Below are 5,760 nucleotides of genomic sequence, written 5' to 3' on the forward strand. Positions count from 1 at the left end.
GGCCGGCATCATCTGCATTTGTAAACTAAGTAGTTACGTCCTGGTCGAGAGGACAAACTGAAAAATCTACAAGAGATAAAAAGTTTTTTTTTTTTTTTTTAAAGAAAGCAGTTATGCTCAATCTCAAATCTATTGAGCTTGGCTTGGTCTGGTGATAGCCAGACAACAATAAACCAGCAGGTTCTTAGCTTTTGGCCACTTCCTCCGTTGCACGAAATGCTGTCTCATTTGTGATGCTTCACTAAGGAGATAACAGCGCACACTCTGACGTTATAGCCAAAGACTTAGTTTTCCTCGTCTGTACGAACACACTGAAAACGGAGATTCTGAAAATCTTCACCCTGGAAGGAGTTTTCCAAAAGATATTTTTTGTTAACATAAAACGCATTTTGTGTGTAGACAAAAAGCCCAAAGTATTGTTGTAAGTTATAGCTTTTGTAAGTTTTTTTCATATATATATATTTTGTATCAATAAGTCCTACAAACCACACAAGGATATAGGTAGGTTTTCACATGCAGGAAGGCCCAGGCCAAGATTTACTAACATTAGCCGACACATAAGGTTATTGAGGAGAGATAAAGTCTCAGCACAAAGACAAACACACAGAGAGGAATAAAATCCAACTCAGAGTAGCAATTTACAATAAAGGTGAAGTGAGGTAAATGCAGTTACGTTTGTGTAGTGATGAATTTGACAGCAGGAGTTTGGGGCAGTCGGGGAAAATAAGCCTGTGAGAGTGACTAATGCTGGTTTACTGTAAACACAATATCTCATGCCCACATTACAAATCTTGTGCCGTCTTGGCTAGTATTGGATGTCTCAAGTGGAAACATTACTCAGTTTACAAATTCACATGATGCGGGAGTTCGGACAGTCTGATCAATATTTGTGATCGTGAACCTCTCTCTCTCTCTCTCTCTCTCTCTCTCTCTCTGAGCCAAAGACTCTGATGTCATCAAAACATGCAGCCTGGAGCTGTTCCATCGACAGATAACTGCACACTGACTTCATCCAAACGAAAGGCCTATTTGAGCTTTTCCACCGAAGCTGAGCTCCATTTTTAAATAGAGATAACAGGAGTCAGAAAATGCATGATCACACCATCAAAGTCACCTCTCCCATCTCTGCCAATTACAGCAGGTTCTCTGAGGTGCAATGCTGTAACTCAGCCCGGCATCACATCAGCATGAGAGACAAATTCCAGCATTGTGAGACAGCTGCTGTATGCCAAGGATTGCAAATTGAATTGTGCGTGGCAGTATAATATATCTGAACACTAAAATACAGAGTTATTCAGTCTCATTTTATAAAGTCTCATCTCAACGCACATTTTAAAATATACGTAAAAAGGAGAATCTAAATGAATAGTGACTGCTAAGCATCCACAACGCCCTGTGCGTCGTCATGGAAAGACAGGCTGACCTCCTTACTTCATCTGTGTTGTATGAAGCTAAACACTGGACAAATCCTTCATACCAGCCCCGATCCATTTCCAGGACATCCTATTACTTAACCCTTGTGTTGTCTTCCCAGTGAACTTTTTCCGCCATTTTGTTGCTTTTTTGTTAGGCATTTTTAAACATTTTTATCACTTTTAGCATTGCTTTTTTATTATTCATGGTCATTAAACCTAATTTATATATACTTGTACCTCTTTTTTTTAATTTAAAAAAGCATAAATAATGAATTATTTTGACTAATGGGATGTTGAGTGAATTACGGACTTTAGTTTAAGTTTAGTCAGCATACTTTTTTGAAACCAAATGCTATACAATTGAATAAAACACCCAAAATCCAATAGAAGTAATCAGAAATCTTACCCGCAAAGAATGTTGTATGGGTTCCATACCACATATTGTGCACCCATGTTATTTTTGGACAATTGGTTAAAATAAACCAATATTTCTGATATGAAAAACTTTGAAAACAGGTTAAATAAAGGACAACTTAAGGGTTAAACAGAATAGGTTGATTGCCAATGACTCCCAAAGCAACATATATGAGCATTCTATATGCCACCCCACTTTTTAAACATGACTGTCTATGTAAATTAACAGGCAGAGTTTCAAATGCTTAGGTAATGTTGTTAAACTATACTAGTTACGTTTAGGAAACCAAAATACTTTGTTAAGGTTAGGAAATCATTAGGGATTGGCTTAAAATTATCATCGTCATGTACAACTACTAAAAACTAAACAGTGTCACAGACTAAGGTCGGTATAAAAGTCAGTTCATTTAAAAAACGTTTCTGGTTAGGGTTAATTTGTGCTGTAATAAGTACTGTACTTAAATACACTTTTGTGGTACTTGAGTATTTCCACTTTCTGACACTTTATACTTCTACTTGACTACAATTCCGACGTACAGTATATATTGTATTTTTTACTCCACTACCTTTTATTTGAGAACTTAAGTTACTTTGCAGATTCAAATTAATAATACAAAATATAATATAAATGATTCTTAAATGGGAGGTTTTGCATAATGACTACTTTTACTTTTGGAACTTTAAGTACCAAAAGTTGATGCTAATACTTACACGGTCCCTAGATTGTTATGGTAACATAATGGTTACCAAAGTTCACCAGCACCAGTTTCACCCGAAATGTTTTAGCCGTATGCTATTAGCAAAGAATGTACTGAGGTTAGTCCAACAAGCAGATTGGCGAGCAAACCACACATGCCAATCACTGGGATGAGGAAAAATCAACCCGTATTTTGTATTTTCTCTTTCATAGCATAAGAAGTGCTTTTTGGTTTTTTAGCCTGTTGTGACGTTTTGCCTTTTGGGAACAGTGTACACAAGTGTTTGAAATGTTTCTTATTTTTTAATAATGAAAATAGTTTACCACAGTTGCTTCTAGGCAAAATGTTACATCAGTCCCCGGCGAGATGATTTTTGACTTTAACTTTAACTACTGTTTGTTAAAAATGAAAAGTATCCTAATTTGCAAAGCATTTGGGTTTATTTCCACTGGACTAAATTTACAACAAACTTTGAACATTATTTGTCCCAATTCTAACTTACCAACCTGAACACCTACCATCAAATCAACATCACTACCTTTTATTACTTGGTAAAACCCAATTTATGTTTTCAAAAGTAAACGCTCACAGTGCAAACTCTCTGCAGTTTGTTGTTCCTTGTAATTTCCCCCCATACTTTTTTTTGCTGTGTGTGTGTGTGTGTGTGTGTGTGTGTGTCTAACGCCTTGAGAAATCGCTTTTAATACCTTCCTGTAGTTTTCTAAACGCCCCGCTCTCTGGCGCCCCACACTCATCCCCACCAGCCCCACCACCTCCTCCTTTGCACTGCCCAAGGCAGAATGATTAATTTGTGGCTATTGATTTCTCTCCCTGAGCTGAAAGTATGGGAGAGAGTGGGGGAGAAGGGGAAGTAGCATGAGAGAGGGTCAGAGAAGCAAAGGGGTGAGGAGGGACAGACTTGGAGAGAGGAGTTGGGGGGGGGGGGAGATACATCCAGTATTCAGTGTAGTGCTTCTCTGCAGTTCTTTTTTTCTAATCTTTAATGTAGGGAAAAAAAAGCCAATGGTTGCAGTCTGGATGCGTCAAACCACCTCCCCTAAGTCTCTCTCTCTCTCTCTCTCTCTCTCTCTCTCTCTCCTCTCTCTCGCGTCTCTCTCTCTCTCTCTCTCTCTCTCTCTCTCTCTCTCTCTCTCTCTCTCTCTCTCTCTCTCTCTCTCTCGGTGGCAATTGGTAATTCACTCAGTGTCCACATGTCATCTCTTGCCCTGCTGCAGCGGCGAGCAGCGCGGCATTCTGGGAGGAGGAAGGGAGGGCAGGCAAGGCTGCTAGATGGATGGAGGCATGTATTCATCCATTACCCTGTTTCATTACATCTATGTAAATGCTGCAGGGTATGTTTGCATCTATGTGTGTGCTCACCTCCATCCACCCCCCCCCCCCCATATTGGAAAAGCATTGTCTTGAACATTTTTCTTCCCCGCCAATTCTTCATAGCCTCTTTCCATCCTTCCCCGTGTCTTTCTCTTCAGTTTAATCCCCATGTAGCTGCTGAGGAAATCTATATCATGGCCTCCGAAAAAAAAAAGAGTGAGGGGGGTCGGGTTAGAGGAGATGAGAGGCCGTGTGATCGGCACTTAATTCTGTAGGGTAATCATTTTAATTAAGCCTGTATGTGGTTAGCAGTGACGAGCCCGTCTCTGCGTACTACAAGCACATTTTTTGACAGGATGACGTTTGGAGATGAGTATGACCTACATTTGCTGTTTGGGAATCACATTCACAGAGAGCTTGACTCTATATAGTTAGTGAGAAAAATGAAATATGTAAATATGTGATCAGCAAATGTTCATTCATTTTGTAAGTGACCTTTCAAGGGCATATAGTATAGGTATACAGCAGCGGTGACAGTTAACACAATTAATACATCTGCCAAGTGAATTAAAGGGAAGTAAACTAAGAGAAAGACAGCTCTTCTTGATCAATAAAGGTCACTGTTTTAGTATTTACTTCCAGGCCCGTATCCAGGAATTTACCAATACCAAAGTCACTTTTTTATGCTTATTTTAAGCCATTAAAAGCAACTATTGTGTAACAGTAGCTTCAATTGCGAGACTAGTTGACACTATACCCAAAAAAACACCACGTTGACCAAAGATCATATAGTTACACCAAGGAAATTCCACTTCACTGCCTACTCAGTCACCCACTACCGACAACCAATGACGGTGATAGTGTGACCAGACGTCCCAAAAACTTGTGACAGTCCCAAAATCCAAGCAGTTGTCCCAAATCCTGCCCTAATTGTCCCAAAAATTAGTGCATAGTCTCAGGAGCAGACTCTGGAGTAGTTATAGTCTGATAAAACAATAAAAATTGTTCGTGGTGATTGAGTCGGCCTGCAGCCAGCTCCCATCAGCTGCTCACTGTGTCCCGGAACCTGATGAACGCTAAAAACCGTCTATGCAGGTACCGGGAGGACTGGGTAGGGAAACACCCCCTGAGTTTTGAAATTCATGTAACCTCCTCCGCCATGTTGTGACATGACTTCAACAATGTAAAAATAAGGGCTGACAATCAACAAACATAGTTAGTTAAACATCTAAAGAAGCAGATATACTTCTCTGCAGGTGGTGGAGACCAAAGCAGAGCAAAAAGGAGAGTGTATATCTAACTTGGATCACTCAGGTACACAAAAACATGAATACAAAGGGGTGTGCACGTTGCTCTGTTGCTCTAAATGATCAATACAGACATTGAAAAGGGCCCCCCTGGAGGCTGTTATATTCAGTTTGACTTAATTTCCCAGCCTTTTTACAGTTGTGTTCTGACTTCTGTGGCCGAGCTGCCCCGCAGCAAGCTGTATGAAGAACACTGTGGGTAAATAAAAGATTCAGTTTCACAAGTTGTTCAAGCAGTTATCCTAAAGACTGGCACAGCGTCAGCCCTGTCATGGACACACACAGTCCCACTGCTGAGAGGAAAGAAAAAAAGCATGCATGTGTGGTTCATATCTGCATGACATCTGCAGTCATTTCCAGGTGAAAGTGTGTTCTTACATGCGTGTGTTCCCACCCAGAGCTGCCTGTGTGCATGCTGCTATGATCATGAGAGACTCCCTGTCCTGGAAAGCGATCTGAGGGAGCAAAGGGAAGCCACGCTGCTGCTCATTAAAAATTCATCCTGTTCCTTACTGCTCTCAGAAACACTGAGACGATGAAGGTGAGCGCACACACGCACACACACACACGCACGCACGCACGCACGCACGCACA

General features: G+C 40.6%; 1 protein-coding gene across 2 annotated transcripts in view; it reads right to left on the reverse strand.

The window, feature by feature from the left end:
* Positions 1 to 5,760, reverse strand: part of cacng2a (calcium channel, voltage-dependent, gamma subunit 2a) — a 69,502-nt gene that overhangs the window by 47,496 nt on the left and 16,246 nt on the right. The gene's annotated exons all lie outside the window — the stretch shown is intronic.

This window comes from Etheostoma spectabile, chromosome 15 (assembly GCF_008692095.1).
Source record: "Etheostoma spectabile isolate EspeVRDwgs_2016 chromosome 15, UIUC_Espe_1.0, whole genome shotgun sequence".
Taxonomy (NCBI): domain Eukaryota; kingdom Metazoa; phylum Chordata; class Actinopteri; order Perciformes; family Percidae; genus Etheostoma; species Etheostoma spectabile.